We start from the raw sequence: 19,976 nt of genomic DNA, 5'->3' as shown, positions 1-19,976 counted from the left end.
AATTAGAGGCCAGGATTTTCAGAATTGTCAGCCCCCCTTTTAGGCACCAAAATAAGCAGCCAGATTTCCACAGGAGCTCAGCACAAGGGGACACAAGCTCTGCTGAAAATCTGGCTCCAGTTGGGGGCTCTGAGGACTTGAAAACTCGGCTCTTTGCGTTTTGCCCAGCGTTCCACAAAGAGTCCGTGGTAGAAGAGCCCAGCTCTTGGGAGGTCCCGTCTAGTGCTTTAAGCACCTGTCCATGGCAAGAGGAGCTGTCGCATCTAATAACTCAGGCTCATATCAGGAGTGCTGGGAGCCAGGATCGGGGCCCCTAGGAAAATCTTGATCCAGATCCAGGTTTGAATTCCAGATGCTCCCCGGAGTTTGCTGCTGTTCAGTTCCAGAGCCCACCTGGCCAAGGACCCTTAGAAGGAAAAGGAGACAGGCCAGGTCCTCCAAAGTATTTAGGCTCCTAACTTCCACTGAAATGGGCCACGGTCGACGGCTGGGTCACGGTGCATCAAACACACGGCTTCAACTCAAACCATATTTGTTCTTTCTATCACACTAAGTCTGACTCCTACGGTGGAACCGTATACTGCGGTAACTACAGGGTAATTAGGGACTCAGTCTCATTAGCTTCCATGGTATTGTTTGATCGCAGTAGCTGCATTTCCACCCCACAACCTCTCCCCTCCCTCCCCCACCATTGCCAGTAACTGCTGCTTTGGGTCAGCATACCTGGCTCCCAATCGTGAAATGAAAGGTAATGCTTTGGGTTAAGTGGCACTAATTATACCTGGGTGTGTGGGCAGCTCCAGGAAAATGGATTTGGCTCCACTTTGCTTGTGTGGAAATGTAATTCTCAGAGCAGCTGGAATGCTTGTTTTCACCCAGGGTCACTTGAATCGGGAGTCACAGAGCTGTAATGTGCACTCATGGAGGGTGCACAAAGCTCTGGCTAGCAGGGTATGCCACCTGCAAGGGTGGCGGGCACCAGCTGTGCCCATGGAAGATGTGGCTAGTTTATGTTTTAGCAAGGCTTTGGACACAGGCCACAGAAGCAGACCAGGGAAATGCGGTCTAGATGGAATTACTATAAGGTGCGTGCACAACCGGTTGAAAGACCGTAGTCGAAGAGTGGTTCTCAATGGTTCACTGTCAAACGGGAGGGCGTATCTAGTGGGAACCTGCAGGGGTCAGTCCTGGGGCTGGTGCAATTCTATATTTTCATTAATGACTTGGATAATGGAGTGGGGAGAGTTTATAAAATTTGCAGGTGACACCAAGCTGGGAGGGGTTGCCAGCCCTTTGGAGGACAGGGTTCAAAACAACCTTGGTCTGAAATCAGCAAGATGAAATTCAATAAAGCCAAGTGCAAAGCACTATGTTAGGACGGAAAAATCAAAAGCAGAACTACACAATGCGGAATAACTGGCTAGGTAGTAGTGCTGTGGCAAAGGATCTGGGGGTTAGCGAGAGTCACAAATTGAACATGCGTCAACAAGGTGATGCAGTTGTTAAAAAGGCTAATACCATTCTGGCATGTACTACCAGGAGTTTCGTGTGTAAGACATTGGAGGTAATTGTCCCGCTCTGCTAGGGTGAGGTTTCAGCTGGAGAACTGCATCCAGTTCTGAGTGCGATGCTTCAAATCTGTTAAGGACTATTATAACGAGGATGGTGATCAATTGTTCTCCATGTCCGCTGAAGGGATGATGTAATGGTCTCCACTCAGGCTCTGGTTGGGAAGCGTGGCCTAGTGATCACGGCCACAATCCTGGACTGCCAAGGGGATTGTGGGGAGGGGAGCCCAGGCCCTCCCACTCTACCAGGCTCCGACCCAGGGCCCTTTTAGCTACCAGTAACCTGGCAACCCAGGCTGTCCTCCCTGGGCCTCTTCCTCTCGTCTCCCCGCCTGGGGTCACCTCAGTCCAAGGCCTTCCCCCAGTGGGAAAATCCAAATCCCAAGGAAGCAAGAGGGAGTCGCCACTGTCCAGGACCACAGGATACTTCCCTCTCTGCTTGACTCTGCGGAGGGTCCTCCCTTTCCTCACGGAGAGCCCCTTTGGGCAGCTGCATCAGAACCTTTAGGTTTCACTCTGCTCTGCTGGAGCTGTGGGCTGCAGGTCTGCTCACCTTCAGCACCGTTCGCCAACTCAGCTAATTCGCTGCCTTTTCATTCCTCCAGCAGATGGAGCATTTGCTGCAGGTGTGGTGGGGCGGGGCGGGCTGAGCCCGAAATGAGCCCTGAAGCCCTGGTTGCTCAGTGTGGGGTTTGTACATCCCATCACAGATGGCAAGCAGCAATGGGCTTCATTTGCAGCAGGGGAGATTTAGGTGCTATTAGGAAAAATGTTGTAACTCTCAGGGTAGTTAAGCTCTGCAATCTGCTTCCAAGTAGTGTTGCCAGACCTCCAGGATTGTCCTGGAGTCTCCAGGAATTAAAGAGTAATCTGTAATTAAAGATTATGTCATGTGATGAAACCTCCAGGAATACATCCAACCAAAATTGGCAACCCTACTTCCGAGGGAGGTTGTGGAATCCATCCCCGTCACTGGAGGTTTTAAGACCAAACTGGACAACACCCGTCAGGACTGGCCTAGGTTTACTTGGCCCTGCCTCAGTGCTGGGGACTGGATTTGGCAACCTCTCGAGACCTTTTTATGATTCTATAATGCAAGAACCCCTGTGGCAGGAAGTCATGAACTACCTGGTCCTTGGGGTCATCTCTTTCCTAACCTCCTGAATTTGGCTCATGTCCTCAGCGGTAAGTATGCCCAGTGGTCTGTGATGGGATGTTAGATGGGTTGGGATCTGAGTTACTACAGAGAATTCTTTCCTGGGTGCTGGCTGGTGAGTCTTGCCCACATGCTCAGGGTTTAACTGATCACCATATTTGGGGTCGGGAAGGAATTTTCCTCCAGGGCAGATTGGCAGAGGCCCTGGAGGTTTTTCGCCTTCCTCTGCAGCATGGGGCATGGGTCACTTTCTGGAGGATTCTCTGCAGCTTGAGGTCTTCAAACCGCAATTTGGGGACTTCGATAACTCAGACATAGGCTAGGGGTTTGTTATAGAAGTGGATGGGTGAGATTCTGTGGCCTGCATTGTGCAGGAGGTCAGACTAGATGATCATAATGGTCCCTTCTGACCTTAAAGTCTATGAGTCTATGTCCTAAAGAACCCTGCCAGGCTGCAATGAGCATTTACCACGGGACAGATGGGAGATTGGAAAGGGAAGATCTCCCCTGGGGCACATGCAGAGCATCACTGGGTGGAATGTGCATGTCCCAGGAAAGTCACAGATGTGTTCTGATCTATACCAAAACTAACTCACCAGCTGAGCTCCAGGCGAGCACTTCTGTGTGCCCATAAGAACATCATACTGGGGCAGACCAATGGTCCATTTAGCCCAATATCCTGTCTTCCAACAGTGACTTGTGCCAGAGGGAATGAACAGAACAGCCAATCATCGAGTGACCCATCCCCTGTCATCCACTTCCAGCATCTGGCAGTCAGAGGTTTTGGAGCACCCAGAGCATGGGGCTGCATCCCTGACCATCATGGCTAATAGCCATTGATGGACCTACCCTCCATGACCTTCTCTGATTATTTTTTAAACCCCGTTGTAGTTTTGGCCATCACAGTATCCCCTGGCAATGAGTTCCACAGGTTGACGCTGCGTTGTGTGAAGAAATTCTTCCTTTTATTGGTTTTAAACCTGCTGCCTATTAATTTCATTGCGTGACCCCTGGTTCTTGTGTCATGTGAATGAGTAAATAACACTTCCTTATTTACTTTCTCCACACCAGTCATGATGTTATAGACCTCTATCATATCCCCTTTTAGTCGTCTCTTTTCCAAGCTGAAAAGGCCCAGTCTTATTGATCTCTCCTCACGTGGACGCTGTTTCATACCCCTAATAATGTTTGTTGCCCTTCTCTGCACCTTTTCCAATATATCTTTTCTGAGATGGGGTGACCAGAATTGCACGTAGTATTCAGGCAGACCCTGGATTTATACAGTGCTGTTATATTTTATGTCTTATTATCTATCCCACTTGCTTTAAGACCGAGATATGCTGCTCTTCACTCAGAATCTTGAATGGGGGATCAGTAACATATTTGAGGCCCCAAATGAGATCAGGGCCCCATCATGCCAGGTGCTGGACACACACATAGTGAGAGACAGTCTAACTACACAAAGGGTGGGAGGGGAAACTGAGGCACTGAGCATGGAAGGGACTTTCTAAGCCATGTCCAACAGGTCAGTGGCAGGACCAAGCATTTAGTAAGACTCTGAGTGGGATCGGACATTTAGATGGATATCTAGGGTTAGAACAGCTGATGCTAACAAAAATTTTGGAGTGGATATAATACCTCATGCTCCAACCCAATCTCTATTAGGGGTTAGGATGAGACCTTCCTGGGGGACTGATTATCTCACCTCTGCCTAAAACGGGGTTTCTTGCACCTTCCTGGGAACCAGCTGGTGCCATCACTGTCGGAAATGGGATACGGCTCTGATACAGGCCAGCACTTCCTAGGTAGCTAGAAGCAGAACACAGATCTCCTGATTTTGAAGCAGGGGCAGATTGACTGGCCCACACTGTCTCGCTAATCTCCTGTAATAAAACACAGCATCTGAGCTGTGCAGCAAGGGGTTGTCAAGGGGAGGACATGCTCCTTGGATACCGTGGTGCTGAAATCAGCCTCCTGGCTTAGCAACACCGCACCTTCCCGGCTGCACCACAGCAAAGTAAGAAGTGCCCCGTGCCTTGCCTCTCATGGCCGCGTGAGGTAGGCCTGGTCTATACTGAGAATTTAGGTTGACATAGCTACAGCGCCCAGGGGTGTGAAAATCCACCCTCCCTGAGAGCCGTCGCTATGCCGACCAAAGGCCCGGTGTAGGCGCAGCTTGGTGGAGGGAAGAATGCTTCCGTCGACCTCGCTGCCGTTGCTCGTGGTGGTGGTGTTCCTGCTGCGATGGAAAAACACCCTTCTGTGGCCGTAGGCTGCGTCTACACTGCGATTACGCCAGTGTAGCCACAGTGCCATAGCTGGGTCCCCGTAGTGCAGACGAGCCTCCGCCTGTCTCTGAAAGGGATGGACGGCAGCGTGAGGCCTCCGGCTTAGGTGGTGGCACCTTCCAGGAGCCCAGTGCATGGAGGAAGCCCATGTGCTGAGCCTGAACTCTGTGGTTACCTCCGGAGATCACCAGCCGTTTCCCACAGCTCCACCGGTGACTCAGTAGCTATCAGGACCCCAGGGGGGAAACATTACAGCAGATAAATAAAGGAACGGGCAGGGCCCAGTCCCAAGAAGTGCAGAGCACCGTCAACAACCCCCGAGGACTTTGCAGGACATGGTCAGCGCCCCGTTGTCTATCTTCTCCCCACCCTGCACGCTGGGGACTTTTTTCCATGAACCCCCCAGCGGGGACAAGCCTCCTTTCCCATTCCCCAAGCCCGCTCCCTATTCTTCTCCCCGGCTTAGCTAACGAGCCCTGACGCAGGCCCAGCCTGAGATGTGAGTCCCCCACCTGCCCAGCCATTAGCCCCTCTTCATGGCCAGATAAATTGCCCCAGCTGATCCGCAGTCAGTTCAGTGCCTACTTTTTGCTGTTTGTTACGCTGACGGTCTGGTATGTAGGTTAACTCCTGGGGGTAGGAACAGAGAGGATGTGTTAGAAGCCCCGCAAGGCTGTGTCGGATCCTCTAACGCTGGTGTGAATGACACACACCCAGGCGTTGGTAAACTAGAATTCAGCCCTCTCCTCCTTCTCCTCCCCCCAGGATCAAAATAACTCCAGGGCCCGATCCTGCTGGGAGCTGAGCATCTCTTGTGAGGTGCTAGGACAGCCTGGATCCCCTTCCGTCCTCTCCTCAGGAGCTCAAGGCTTTATTGTAACAACCAGGAGGAGGGACAGGGCCAACACCTTCCGTCTCTCCACCAGCAGCCTGTACCCAGCCCCAGGTCAATGGCGAGCAGCTGCTGACCATCATTCTCTGGAGGTCATCTAGCCCAGTCTCCCTAGCGCAGGCACCACCAACCCCATGGGCCAAATTCTGCACTGGCACAAGAACAGAGAGGGCGTTGCTCTATTCAGGGTCTGTGGGGGCCAGTGCAGAGCTCAGGGCAGCCCTGACTTGCACCCCTGCTCTAATGAGCACTTCAGTCACCCCGATCAACCCTCCCCAAAATGCACCTGGGGCTGCTGGGAGGTGACGCAGAGACGACGCTCAGCACAGAGGCCTGAAGGGGAATGTTTGGAGAAGGGAGGGGGATGTTTCTCTCTCTCTCCTTTTATTGCCTATTTAGGCTATGAGGATGAGGCGGCGTGCAGTGAAACAAAATGATGATACATTTAAACCAGAGGAGAGAAAGCACTTCCCCGCAGCCCTGCCATCTGGTGTTAGGCTGTGGAACTCACTGCCACAGGATTTTACCCAGGCAAAGAGCTGAGCAACATTCAAAGTAACTTGGGAACAGGTGTATGAATGAAATTAACCCCAGAGAAGAAATGAAGCCTTGTGCATCAGGGCATAAGCTGCTCACCAGCTGCGGGCAGAAGAAACGCTCCCCCACTCCATGGTTCAGTGCTGCGTAATTCGGTGCATGATGGGAAGATTAATGCCTTGTTCTGAAGCACCAACATTGGCTACAGTCACCGACTATCCCCCTGGCCCTGGTGCCAGCCTAGCTGGCCCAAGGGACTGTAGGTCACTGCTGAATTGGGCCTCTTGTTGGCAATCTCAGCAGACAGGCCAAGGGCTGAACGGCCCATGGGGACTAAACTGACCTGTCGCCCCTAAAGGAGGTCCCTGCAGGGCCGGGCTGAGGCTGGGTAGCGTGAGCTGAGCCTATCCAGCCCCAGCTGTGGCAGCCTGAGGACCGCAGAGCCTGTCTGTCCCATGATGCCAAATTCACCCCACATAAAAGGGGATACGTCATGGCAGAAATGCCCCCTCTCTGCTCGGAGCCCTGGTCCAGCCGTACGGAACAAGGAGACAACCCGACCCAGGACCCCCTACGGCTCCACCAAACTCCCAGCAGCTCAGCCAGAGCGAGAGGCTGAGGAAACAGGTAGCTCGTCAGCAGCCGGCTTTCCACAGCTGGTCAGAGGCATGAAGTAGGTGTGACGATGCAGTTCTGGCGGGACCCAACTGAGAGTGCCAATTCAGGACCAATTGCTCAAACAGGGCAGTCACAGCCCTAGGCTGGGGTTTTTCCACCTCTAAGGCAAACCAAACCAGCCAGACAAAGAGAACTTCAGTTTCACCCCACTGGCTAACCACAAGTCACACAAGCAATTTCCTTAGACACTCCAGTCTCCCAGTATCCCCACCAGTGCCACTCGTCCTGGGGATGAATGGTTATGAAAACCAGCACCCCAATAAAAGAAAAAGGTTCTCTCGATCCCAAAGAATCAAGCCCCAGCCCCAGGTCAATCTACACATCAGATCTCACCCACAAGTCACGCTGTTGCCAATCCTTTAGAATCTAAAATCTAAAGGTTTATTCATAAAGGGAAAAAGGTAGAGATGAGAGCTAGAATTGGTTAAATGGAATCAATTACATACAGAAATGGCAAAGTTCTTAGTTCAGGCTTGTAGCAGTGCTGGCATAAACTGCAGGTTCAAATCAAGTCTCTGGAGAACATCCCCTGCTGGGATGGGTCATCAGTCCTTTGTGCAGAGCTTCAGTTTGTAGCAAAGTCCCTCCAGAGGTAAGAAGCAGGATTGAAGAGCAGATGGAGATGAGGCATCAGCCTTATATAGACTTTTCCAGGTGTAAGAGCCTCTTTGTTCTCACTGTGGAAAAATACAGCAAAATGGAGTCTGGAGTCACATGGGCAAGTCCCTGCATACTTTGCTGAGTCACAAGGTGTATCTGACTTCTCTCCATGGGTCAATTGTGTAGCTGATGGTCCTTAATGGCCCATCAAGCAGACTAGGCAGAGCTAACACCAACTTGTCTGGGATGTCTCTCAGAAGCACAGCACAGATTTGAAATACAGACAGTACAGAGCCAATACTTATAACTTCAACTACAAAATGATACATACATATAGACAGCATAGTCATAACCAGCAACCCATAACCTGGTCTTAGACACCTTATATGACCCCCTTTACCTAAGATTTGGTGCCACTACAGGACCTTGGTTGCAAACCATGTTCTATATGGTCCCAGTTTATATCAATAACGTCACCGTAGGGCTTGGGTGAAGTGGAGCGAAACCCGTCTCTGAAGAGGCAGGATACAGGGCAACGTGGATCAATTCTCTGGCAACATCCATGTTCCTACTGTCAGGGACAACAGTAGCAAGGCCTCCCCAACGGCAACTTGAAACCATTGCTCCTTGTTCTGTCATCTGCCACCACTGAGACCAGCCGAGCTCCATCCTCTTTGGAACCCCCTTCAGGTAGTTGAAAGCAGCTATCAAATCCCCCCTCATTCTTCTCTTCTGCAGACTAAACAATCTCAGTTCCCTCAGCCTCTCCTCATAAGTCATGTGCTCCAGCCCCCTAATCATTTTTGTTGCCCTCCGCTGGAATCTCTCCAATTAGTTCACATCCTGTCTGTAGTGGGGGGCCCAAAACTGGATGCAGTACTCCAGATGTGGCCTCACCAGTGCCGAATAGAGGGGAATGATCACTTCCCTCGATGTGCTGGCAATGCTCCTACTAATGCAGCCCAATATGCCGTTAGCCTTCTTGGCAACAAGGGCCCACTGCTGACTCCTATCCAGCTTCTCGTCCACTGTAACCCCCAGGTCCTTTTCTGCAGAACTGCTGCTTAGCCAGTCGGTCCCAAGCCTCTTGCTCCCTGGCTTGTTTGTTTATTGCCTGTTTAGTTTATGAGGATAAGGCCGTACATGATGAAACAAAAAGATGATGTGTTTAAACCTGAAAAAAGAACAGGAGCACTTGGGGCACCTTAGAGACTAACAAATGTATTTGAGCATAAGCTTTCGTGGGCTACAGCCCACTTCATCGGATGCATGGACTGGAACATATAGTGAGGAGATATATATACACATACAGAGAACATGAAAAGGTGAGAGTTGCCCAACCAACTCTAAGAAGCTAATTAATTAAAATGAACTGTTGTCAGCAGGAGAAAAAAAGCTTTTGTAGTGATAATCAAGATGGCCCATTTCAGACAGTTTGACAAGATACTTAACATGGGGGAAATAGATTCAAATGTGTGTAATAGCTCAAAGGAAGCACTTCCGCCCCATCCCTGCCATCTGGTGTTTAACCCGTAGAACTCATTGCTGCAAGATTTTGCCCAGGCAAAGACCTGAGCAACATTCAGAGCAACTTGGGGACAGGTGTATGAATGAAATCACGCCCCCCCCCAAAGAAATGAAGCCTTATGCTTCGTAAGCTGCTCACCTGCTGGGGGCACAGAAGAAACGCTTCCCTGCTCCATGGTTCAGTGCTGCACAATTCGGTGCATGATGGGAAGTTTAATGCCTTGTTCGGAAGCACCAGCATTGGCTGAAGTCACCACGTCCTGGACTAGGTGGTCTCTCTGTGTGGCAGTTCCTGGCTTTTATCCATATAGAATCCATCTCTAAGGACGAGTAGTTACAACAGTGCTGGCTCTAAGGAGTCAGAGATAAGGGAGGGAGGGTTGCCTAGTGGTTAGGGTGCTACCTGGGCGATCAGGGTTCAATTGCCAGTTCTGCCACAGGCTTCTGTGTGACCCTGGTCAAGTCACTTAGTTTCTCTGGGCCGCAATTCCCCTATCCTTGCAACTAGGCTCACAGCCCTGCCCTGTCTCCCAGAGATGTGTGAGGATAAATACACCAAAGGTTGTGAGGGGCTCGGGTACTGCGGTGACGGGGGCCACGGAAGTACCATCGATAGAAGCAGCCACTCCACCAAGAGAGTGAAAGAGGGACAAAAAGGGAGAGCAAATGAGGCATCTCCCCCTGCACCAGTGACACTGTCCAACATCCCAGCCCCCATCCAGGGAAGGAGAGTGACAGCTAGCCTAGCCCCAGTGGGAAGAGAGGCTGAATTTCACCAGCTGGGGAACTGGCCTCGAGTGGTCAGTGAAACCTACAGGAGGAGGGAACATCGCTGATCCAGCAAAGGGCAGTGGGAGATCAAGCCCTATGGCAGCAGCCTATGATGAGAACATGTCCAGGATGCTGAGGTTAACACCTTGGTCGCCCACTAAGTGCCAGGGGATCTTTCCTGACTGCAGTGCACAGTGCCCTGACTTGATAATAACCCAGCACTGCCACAGCAAACGTAATGAAGCCGCTCCGTCCCCTTGCAGGGCTCGTGTGCATTACTATTCATGCGCTCATTACAGATGGTCAGACTTTTAATTATGAATAATATTTCTTATGAACTCAGCCACTGTTCTGGTTAGTAAATTGCTCCATCACTGAGCTCCATCTTCCTTGAAGCCAGCAGTTCCCAAACTGTCCTGGTTAATGCACCGCCTTGTGAAAACAGTTACTGGGGGGCACATCAGGCTTACGTACCACCAGGGGTGCACGTATCATTGGCCTGGGAACTCCTGCATCTCTTTGGGACCCTGCACTAAAGCATTTGCAGGGATAATTTCCCCAAGGTGTGTGTGTGTGTGTGTTCCCTGAGGACGCATCTCTTAACCAGCTATGTCTGATTGGTCCTGTTCCCCCAGCTGCAAAATGAATACCTGTCCCATCAGGTTCAGGCCGTCCAGGGTGGTCACATGCAACGCTGGGTGCATCGCTTCCTGGTGGGCCGTTGGCTGTGAAATGGACATGCCTGAACTGCATGCGCCCAATGAGCCATTGGCTCAGGGGAACTCTGACAGCGCTTGCATTGCCGTCAGCCTGTTCACGTGCTCCCTAGAAATGTTCTTTGCATGGCACACAGGGCCCACATCTCTAGAGAGATCACAACAGGCATTTCCCACCCCCACCCCCACACCAGGCTGAAAGGCTTGGCTAGAATTCCATGTAATGATCAGGCAGCATGGACTGCCTCTCTACACTTGTAATAGGGACACAGATCCAATCCCCGCACTGCTAAGCCTCCATAAACAGCCACGTGCTTTCAGTCTAAAGGTCTTTTTGTTTAGATTAAGGAAGAACAAAAGCAGGAGAGCGCAGTGTGTGCATGTCATCTCTATGCCACGCTGCATCCACTCTGAGAACAAAATGGACCCTTAAAGGTGCAATACATAGAAAACTTATGTAGCTACGATTTCCCACAGAACTCTAGGTTACTGGGTCAGAAGTGGTACAGGGCGGTAGCAACCATTATAAGATGCTAAGCAGCTTATGAGAAAGCATTGGTGGGCTGGGCTCGGGTCTCACCATGGAAAAAGCACTATTGAATTGAACAGAGAATACAATTATTTGAGAGAGTTTTTGGCCTATAGAATTGAATAGAAGATTTTACCCCTCCAGTGTAATTCTGTAAGATGAGTCAATAAATACAGAGAAAGAGCCTCATTCTTTATGAAGTACCCCTGGTCTGTTAGAGTAATTTCTATAAAGCCCATTAAGTTTCTATTGGTTCCGTCCTTCTTGGTTTCCAGAGGGCTCTTCCTCGGGGGAAACCACCAGTGTAACCGGTCCCTCGTGGGCCACCTCACCTGAGAGGTCAAGGACCAAATGGGGCGTGGAGAGGCAGCGTGACCGAATCAGAGGGCAGCCTCATTGGTAGGACAGCACAGGGGAAGCGCTGGCCCTGTTCTACCCGCTCCCTGGACAGACGGAGCCCACAGGGCTCCAGAGCAAACAATCCGGCTCCTTTCACGTGGTGCGTGTCCGATTTCAGGGGTGGGCTGTCGTTCAAGGGCACAGTCCTCGTGCGCGAGGCGGCGACTGCTCCCTCCCGCTCTCAAGCCCTGCGGCCTCAGTCCGCGGGCAGGCGTCGGGCGTCGGTGACACTTTTGATGCGTCGGTTTCACATCTTTAAAACGAACGTTGCGGCTGAACGCCGGCATCGGGACAGGGGCTTGCGTCTCGTGTCGAGAGTTATTGGCCTCAAAGCACAGGGCCCTGCTGTGTCTCCAGCACGCTCCCCGGGGACTCGGAAGTACGATCCTTTGCATTCAGGTAGCATCTAGAGGACACAGCTGAGGTCAGGGCCCTGTTGTGCTGGGTGTTGTACACACAGAGTAAGAAACTGCTCCCTACCCCTTATGATCTAAAGAGGCAAGACGGATCCCACTGTACTTAGGGGCAACTGAGGCAGAGATTTGTCCAAACTCACATAGGAAGTCAGTGGCCAATTAAACCCAGAACCCCAATTCACTGCCTTAACCCCAAGATAATCTTTCCACTTGATGTTGAAGCGTATGGCTCCCAGCGATGGCCTGCATCAGAGCTGACTTCCTAGCACGGTCGTGCCATTCAAGTCACCATTGGCAAGGCCCTCCTTGCACAGGCTTAGTAAGCCAGCCCTCACCTCCTCTCCATAGTGGCTGGACTCCCCTGCACATGGAACATCTGGGCTACTGCACATTCCTGCCCTTTCGCCAGCCGCTGTCTTTGTGTCCTGCCGGAGGGACTGCAATGGGGAGCGGGTTAGAGATCTGGCCCGAGAGCCACAAATGGAAAGTCTCCCCTAGCTTGAGCGGCGGGGACGTGGGTTTCCGGAGAAGAAGCGGCATCCTCCCTGGTGGCTGCCAAGTCCACAGAGCTGAAGCTGCACCGTGCCAGGCTGAGTGCAGAAGGGGACGCTTGCTTTGCACCAGGGGTGAAAATGTGCGTTAGCAGATGCCCTGAATCCTTGGGACACCAGGGCTGCTCCAAAGGAGCTGGGCAGAGAGGGCGGGGTGAATACCCTATGTCCCCTAGCTGTACTGTCTTGGGGCACATGGGTCCAGGCTTATGCACAAAGGACCCAACCCAATGCCATTCTATTCGGTCAGGGCCAGCCGGTGGCTTCATGCTCTCCTTAGTGGGAATTCCACTGGATACATTGACAGCGGGTTCCCATTTCACCTGAGCAAAGGGCATTGGTCCTGCAGCTGACGGAGAGCGGCTGAAGAAACCATTGCCGACCAGCTGGGGGTTACTACTGGACTTCCACTGGTAGCGAGTGATCTTAGCCGCGCTTCCAGGGCGTATGGTAGAGAGAGACACCGGTATACCCGTGTCCCTCACTGGCTTGACGGCTCCGCTCATCGTGTGCCCCATTCCAAGGCATACATGGTGCCTGTTCTTTATGCTCCACGGGCAGAGAAACAATCGCTCAGAATGAACAAGGCCCGTTCAGGCATAAAAAGCACTTTATCGCTTAGCTTAAGGAACAAGATACATTGCCATCCTCTGGGGCTTTGCAGCAGCCGTCCCCACGTGGAGCAGACGTGCCAGGCAATTTTTTGGTGTTACTCCCTGCTGTTTGTTTAGCCGCGTAGTGCTCTGAATCCGCCAATGGGGAGCCAAGCTGCGGTGCCCAGGTTGCGTCATGCTCCCTCCATAGGGGGCGCCACAGTGGCGGCAGGAAAGGCAGAGGAAAACGATGATTCAACAAAATCAAAATGGTGGGCGAAGCCCAGTGTTTGGACTTTGCCATTTCACCGTGTGTCTATTAGAATTATATTGTCATCACGGGAGGTTTTTAAGAACAGGTTGGACAACCACTTCTCCGGGCTGCTCTGGGTTTACTCAGTGCAGGGGGCCGGACTAGCCGACCTCTCGAGGTTCCTTCCAGCCCCACCTCTCTAGCATTCTGTTCCAGGGGTTCTCAAACTTCATTGCACCGCGATCCACCTTCTGGCAGCAGAAATTACTACGCAACACCAGGCAGGGAAACCGAAGCCTGAGCCCTGCCGCCCCCTGAGTGGGGGTGGGGGCCAAAGCCGAAGCCCAAGGGGTTCAGTCCCAGGCAGGGGGCCTGTAATCTGAGCCCCGATGCCCAGGCTGAAGACCCTCGGGCTTTAGCTTCAGCCCTGCGTGATGGGGCTCGGGCTTCAGTTTCGGCCCCAGGGCCTCACAAGTCTAAGCCAGCCCTGGCGACCCCATTAAAACGGGGTCGCAACCCATTTTGGGGTCCCGACCCGCAGTTTTAGAACCGCTGTTCTATTGTGGGCTAGTTTATTAAGTAAACCCTTGGATGGATGGAGCACTTCAGTAAGGTCATTTTGATATTTCTGAAATGAAAAATTTCAGAAATGTCATTGGGGGGGAAACTGAAACATTTTGATTCTTTTCTGCGCCGAGTCAGGACAAGGGGAAATGTTGGACTTTCCTGCAGAACAGAAGCTCCGAGTTTTTTCCAGCTCTGCTTAGGGATCAGATCAGATCTTCAGATCAGAGCCCGGAATCTCTGTGAGCTGAATTAGGGGCACTGTCACCCCGACCTTTTAATGATGATCCTGAGCAGGCCAATCCTACGGAGACTAGTTTGTATTCCAGGGTGTATTGCCTAGTGATCACAGCATGGAACTAGGGATCAGAGCTTCCTGGCTCTGCTACTGACATACTGTGTCCCCTTGGGCAAGTCAGTTAACTTTCCAGTGCCTCAGTTTCCCATGTCTGCCAATATCTGCAAACAAAACCCCAGTAGATTGTATTTTACATAAAATTGCTAAATACACATAAATTCCCTAATGAGTCACTCGTTTGCCCAACTCATCCCCACCCTCCATCAATTCACTTCACCCCTGCCTTGACTGCATCACCAGCTCTTCACCCCCACGCTCATTATGCACAGCTTCCTCCCCCACCTAGCGCCACTTGTTCTCCGCTCACTCTGTGTGTACACACACCAGGGCTGGCTCCAGCCTTTTTGCCGCCTCAAGCGGCAAAAAAGAAAAAAAAAAGCCACGATCATGGGCAGCTCTACTGCCGCTGCGTCGTTCTTTGGCGGCAATTCGGTGGTGGGTCCTTCCCTCTGAGACGGAGTGAGGGACCCGCCGCTGAATTGCTGCCGAAGAGCCAGATGTGCCACCCCTCTCCGTTGGCCGCCCCAAGCACCTCCTTGCTGCGCTGGTGCCTGGAGCCGGCCCTGACACACACACCCCCGTCCCGTCGCTCCCAGGCACGGCTCGCCAAGCCAGCCCCCGGGCGCCACGCCGCAAGGCAAAGAACCACCACAGCTCCTCTCCTCTATGGGCATAGCCCAGGGGAAGGATGGCATGGCCTGTGCCTTCCTGCTCTTGTCCACCTCCCCTTTCCCTGGGGGAAGACACTACCCCAGCCCTAGTCCCATGTCGCTGCCTCTTCCAGAATATCTGGTCTTTGATTCTGCTGCCTGGATCCTCTTCCTCTGGCCAGGAATATCACACCCCAGTCCTCATTATATTCCCCCACTGAGAGCTCAGCTCAGCGTGGTTCCCCCCAACTCCCCAGCAACCACATCCCCACTCCACCCCGTATCTCAGCTCCCCCAGGCAGCAGGTCCCTGCTCCACCCCTACGGAATGGGCCTGGATTCTTCCAGTGAGCTCCGTGGCAAAGGGTGAGGTTCCCAAAGTCTCCATCTGAGGTGACTGCTGCCAGGGGACTCCCCAACGTCCTGACCCCCTCCATATGCCTCTGAACCCCCACTGCCCCTTGTGCCTCTGCCACCCTTCCTGGGTCTCTACCCCCCAAACTCCACCCAGGAGCCTCTGCCCCACAGTGCCTCCATGTACCCGTGATCTAGCCCTCCATGCCCTGTGTGCTGATGTCCCATGTGCCCAGCTGGCTCACTGCATCCCTAGCTCAGCCATCTGCTTGCCCAGTTGGGAGGCGGGGTCGGTACACCACCTGCTACGTTTGGTGATGGACTGTAGTGCCCATCAGCCTGCGTGGCAGCTCTGATTGGCTCTCTTTCCCCAAGAGGTGGGTACATGGGAAAGGACACCCTATCAGATTAGGGGGATTTCCTCCATAGACACTTAGCAGCGACCAATGGGAAAATCTCTAGCATTGGAAGGTCTGTTTTCCCCATCCATAAAAGGGAGTTAGTTAATGATCCTTACTGACCTGCCCAGAGGGTGGGGAAGGTTAAACCATGTTTATTTAGGGTTTGGCAATCACCGGAGGAAAAGTGTGAAAGGAAAAGCACTCACATATACACACACAATCACACAATCATACACACACACAATCACAATCACACATCCTTGCCGCGCACGTCTGCCTTTGGCCCAGCTGGCCCATCGCTGCCGCTGGTGGGCCACAGTCAAGGACAGCGTAAGTGGTTGGATCTCCATGGAAACCAGCCTTCCATGCTACGGAAAAGGCTCTGGAGAACGCCGTGCTGGGATTCTGCCACCAAACTGATGGCAGGGGTGGGGTGTTGCCCCTTTGCATCGGTTAGATCCTACTCGACCGTCCCAGCCAGGAAGGGGTTACCCCGGAGCTCATAAGGAGACTTCAGAAGAGAAGCGATTTTAATTCTGCCTTGGGAGCGCATCAGGACCCCAGTACTTTCCACTGAAATCGGGGCCACTTACTGGGGGCAGACGGGGCTGCGGCTGCAGCGAGGAGCAGCGATCAGCTCGCCCTCCTCCTCGGAGGAGAACATGACTTTGCAAACGAAACGTTCCCGGCTCAGCTTGATCAGATGTGTTTTTAACCAAAGAGGTGTTGCTCTAAACGACACTCATTTTAGCAAGCTGCCGAAGCCCAAGAGTTTTTAAGCACAGTCTCTCTCTCACATGAATAATAAATAATAATAATAATAATATTTTGCATTCATATGACACACTTTCCTCCCAACAGATGCTAAAGAGCTTTCCAGGAAACAGAGAACATATCGCAGTGCCACTGAAATGCAGCCACCTCTGGAGTGGATCAGCCAAGGTTCTCTTTATTGCCCATATTAGGGGGCCCCTTAGCGGCCTCTGTCACAATGCTGGGTGCTACACATGCGCAGAATGAGACAATCCTTGCCCCAATGAGATAGTCAAATGACTGGGACATTGACTTCTATGGGCACAGGAGCAATTCCTAAGTGATCTCTTTAAGGTCACATGGAAAGTCTGTGGCAGATCCAAGAACTGCACCCATGTCACTGGATCCTAGCCCCGTGCTTTAACCACAAGCTCTCCCCCCTCTCTTCAACAAAGGGAATTTTGAACTAGGACCCTGGGGCTAACGTCCACACTTCCAAATCACGCCCCGGGATCACTGCTGCAGCCAGGTGCGACAGTTGCTCACTTGACTGTAATTTGGCCAATGTACATGGCAGAGGGGCATTGCTAGCACATGATGGCATATATCACATTAGTAGATGTGCAGGTGAACGAGCCTCTGATGGCGTGGCTGATGTGATTAGGTCCTATGATGGTGTCCCTTGAATAGATATGTGTCCCTGTGTCCACATATCTATTCAAGGGACACCATCAGAGGTTCATTCACCTGCACATCTACCAATGTGATATATGCCATCGTGTGCCAGCAATGCCCCTCTGCCATGCACATTGGCCAAACCGGACAGTCTCTATGCAAAAGAATAAATGGACACAAATCTGACGTCAAGAATTACAACATTCAAAAACCAGTCGGAGAACACTTCAACTTCCCTGGTCACTCAATTACAGACCTCAAAGTTGCAATTCTCCAACAAAAAAAACCTTTTAAAAACAGACTCCAGTGAGAAACTGCAGAATTGGAATTAATTTGCAAACTGGACACCATTTAATTAGGCTTGACTAAAGACTGGGAGTGGATGGGTCATTACACAAAGTAAAAACTATTTCCCCATGCTAATTTTTCCCCTACTGTTACTCACACCTTTTTCTCAACTGTTGGAAGATTTTTTTTCTCCTGCTGATAGTAGCCCACCTTAATTGATTAGTCTCGTTACAGTTGGTATGGCAACACCTATTGTTTCATGTTCTCTGTGTATATATCTCTTCCTACTGTATTTTCCACTGCATGCATCCGATGAAGTGGGTTTTAGCCCATGAAAGCTTATACCCAGATAAATTTGTTAGTCTCTAAGGTGCCACAAATACTCCTCGTTCTTAGAGCTGTATCACATATTGACGGGTTACACATGCAGGAACGGACCTCATTTTTTAAGATCGCATCTAGGATGATGACTCCATGCACCGAAACATACAATAGAACTGCAGAGTCCGAAGCAGGGGCTTCGTGCATCTCCCATGGCCTCAAACAAACCCTCCTTTTCCCCCTCCTAGCCCATAAATCCTACTGGCTATAGCAGGCTAATACAAACCTTAACACACCACCTGGGCTGTAGATCCGCGAGGAACCGGGCTGAAAGAAAGGGATGGGGACGGACGTGCGCAGAGCAAGAGAGCCTTTATATATGCCAGCCAAAGAAGCAGAAAGATAAAGAAAGAACGCAGAGGCAAATGCCTCTTCCTTATTAGAGAACAAATCCATTAATTGAAAGATGAGCTGGCAATTTTTTTAATGTTGTATTTATTAAACCACAACACCCAGCAGGGAGGGGAAGATTAAAGTTAATCATGTGTCTCCATTATCATTTCATGAGTCCTTCATTACTCCCGCCTGCTGCATATTTCTCTCATCCCAGTGGAAAGTCATCTCTCTCTCTCTCTCTCTCTCTCTTTCCCGCAATTGTATTTATTTATTTATTTCAGCACCTTCATTAAAATGAATCAAAGGTGGCGAGGTTCCTTCCCCACTTCTTTAATTCCTTTCTCCCTGCAGCTCCCCTTTGAATTGTCCTTTTGGGGGGAAAAATAGTATTACAGCTACAGTAGGCAGAGATCTCAGGCCATGGGAGCCAGAACTGCAGTCCTCAGTTAAAGTCTAGCAGCCAATTAATCAAGCATAAGTCAATTTAGCTTTCGGTGTCCAGAGCGCCTGGGGCTACTCTGCCTTTCAGGAGCTGAAGGGAAATGTGTCATTTTGAGATGCCTTTAACTTGTGTTATACATTGGAAACGCGTGTGCTAATCCTTCTCTACTGGCTATGCTTTTAGAGGATAAGAGTCTACTACTGGTACCAGCTAATAGAATTCCTCTTTTAGCTCAACTGGCAGAGATCAGATCTCTGGAGTGGAAGGGCTCGATTTTGCTGCGGGCCATTACGTTATCACTAGCAGAGCAGAGATGCGGAATTAGAGAGAGGACCAGGGAGCTGCAGACCAGTTCTCTCACTTTTGCTATGGGTGTTTTATTATCTGTTTTCGGCAAGTGAAGGGTTAACTCCATGCTCAGGCCTTCCCCAGAAGCAGGGCAGTGGCACAGACCCAGCAAAGGTGACCTAGATTCACCACCACAAACTCTAGCACAGAGAGCAGGTTTAGAGCCTCGGGGGCTGTGTATGGCTCTCATTTTAGCCTGACACCTTGGGCGGTGAGCTCCGGTTTCCCAAGCTAAGCAGGCTCTGGAGAGACTGGTACTAGGATGGGAGACGAGACACCTTTCTCCTCAGTGGTCCCAACTGCAGCCGCGCCTGCCGTATGCTCCGCTGGATAGCAGGAGATGTTCAGGGCTTGATTCTCTCCCCTAAGCCTGATTCACCCTGGTATAGGGGAGAGAAAAACAAAGGGGGATTGTACAGGACACAAATCCTGCCTTGAAGAGCGTACAGACTAATAATACCCCAGGTGCATGCACCGGTTCAATGAATCGGAGCAGAGAATGGGGGTGGGAGCAGAACTGGTGGGAAATGGATGGAAAATGACAGACATCAGAAAATGCCGATTTCTTGGAATCTAAATGTTCTGTGGGGTCGGGGCTCAGAGTTGGGGCCCCAGGGTCCCCAGGTTTGCAGAAGCCCACCAGATGGGTTGTCCCCAAGTTAGGACTCCCACGCTCCCCGGGTCCTCAGGCAGGAACGTTTTGAAAAGGTCCAAATCAAATGTCATTTTGATTCCCTCCCACCCCCATATGAATTTTGGAATTCCCATCCCAAGGGAAACTTTGAAATGTCATTGGTTATTCTGTCTTGGAACGAATATTATTACAGTCAAGTTCAGGCTGAACGTAAATTCCAGTTTCCCGCTACCTCCAGGTGGGAGGACAGAGGTTGCAAGGCCCAATTCTCAGCTGATGTAGAGTCATTGATCGCAGTGATTTACACTAGCTGAGAAGC

The 19,976-nt window shown here is 51.3% G+C and overlaps 1 protein-coding gene across 1 annotated transcript in view; it reads left to right on the top strand.

The window, feature by feature from the left end:
- PDE2A (phosphodiesterase 2A) overlaps positions 1 to 19,976 on the top strand; it is a 360,750-nt gene that overhangs the window by 13,028 nt on the left and 327,746 nt on the right. The gene's annotated exons all lie outside the window — the stretch shown is intronic.

Source organism: Mauremys mutica, chromosome 1, assembly GCF_020497125.1.
Source record: "Mauremys mutica isolate MM-2020 ecotype Southern chromosome 1, ASM2049712v1, whole genome shotgun sequence".
In the NCBI taxonomy this organism is placed as follows: Eukaryota; Metazoa; Chordata; order Testudines; family Geoemydidae; genus Mauremys; species Mauremys mutica.
Note: the sequence above shows the minus strand (reverse complement) of the source record. Positions and strands in the feature narration are given on the sequence as shown.